We start from the raw sequence: 912 nt of genomic DNA on the forward strand, positions 1-912 counted from the left end.
CTCAGCCCTAACCTCACTTTGCAGCTGAGGGTTAGAACAGCTCTGGGTTCCTTAGAGCTTCTTAGTAAATCTGTGGATTCTTGAATGTTTTACCCTCCCACTGCTGAGTGAGTCTGTGAACCCCAGTGTTGCCCAATTCATTCCCTTCAGAATGGCCTCTCCACATTGTCAGCTTCTTTTTAGATTTTCATTTATATTTTATTTATTTTAGAGAGAGGAATGGGTTAGCAGTGGTTGGCAAACTCATTAGTCAACAGAGCCAAATATCAATAGTACAATGATTGATTATCGCTTCTCGGCCTTTTGGCTAAGATCAAGTGTAGTATCTGTTCTTATCAGTTTAATAGTACAATGATTGAAATTTCTTTTGAGAACCAAATTTTTTAAACTTAAACTATATAGGTAGGTACATTGTTATTAACTTAATTAGGGTGCTCCTAAGGTTTAGGAAGAGCCACACTCAAGGGGCCAAAGAGCTGCATGTGGCTCATGAGCTGCAGTTTGCTGACCACGGGGTTAGGGGGAGAGGATTGAGAGAGATACATTGATTGGTTGCCTCCCATATGTACCCTGACTTGGGATTGAACTCACAACCTGGGCACGTGCCCTGACCAGGAATTAAACCTGCCACCTTTTGGTACACCGTATGATACTCTAACCACTTGAGCTGTAAAAGAAATGAACCTAGTTTTTGAGAAATTGGTGCAATTCAGATTCAGATTCTAGTTGCTGTTGAATTAGCCATAATGTCTCCTGATACATGAATTCCAAGAAAGTCTTCCCAGCACTGACATTTGGAATGGAAATGATGAGGGGCAGTCTTGTGGTTTTTCTCTAATATGGAACAAAAACAGCCAACTGAGATCTAGGAAGAATTCTCTGTCATATAGTCTTCAGCCTAAGAGATCATTA

The 912-nt window shown here is 40.7% G+C and overlaps 1 pseudogene; it reads left to right on the forward strand.

Annotated features, from left to right (window-relative positions):
* Positions 1-287: 287 nt before the first annotated feature.
* Positions 288-463, forward strand: LOC132240394 (U2 spliceosomal RNA; annotated as a pseudogene).
* Positions 464-912: the final 449 nt, after the last annotated feature.

Source organism: Myotis daubentonii, chromosome 8 (genome assembly GCF_963259705.1).
Source record: "Myotis daubentonii chromosome 8, mMyoDau2.1, whole genome shotgun sequence".
In the NCBI taxonomy this organism is placed as follows: domain Eukaryota; kingdom Metazoa; phylum Chordata; class Mammalia; order Chiroptera; family Vespertilionidae; genus Myotis; species Myotis daubentonii.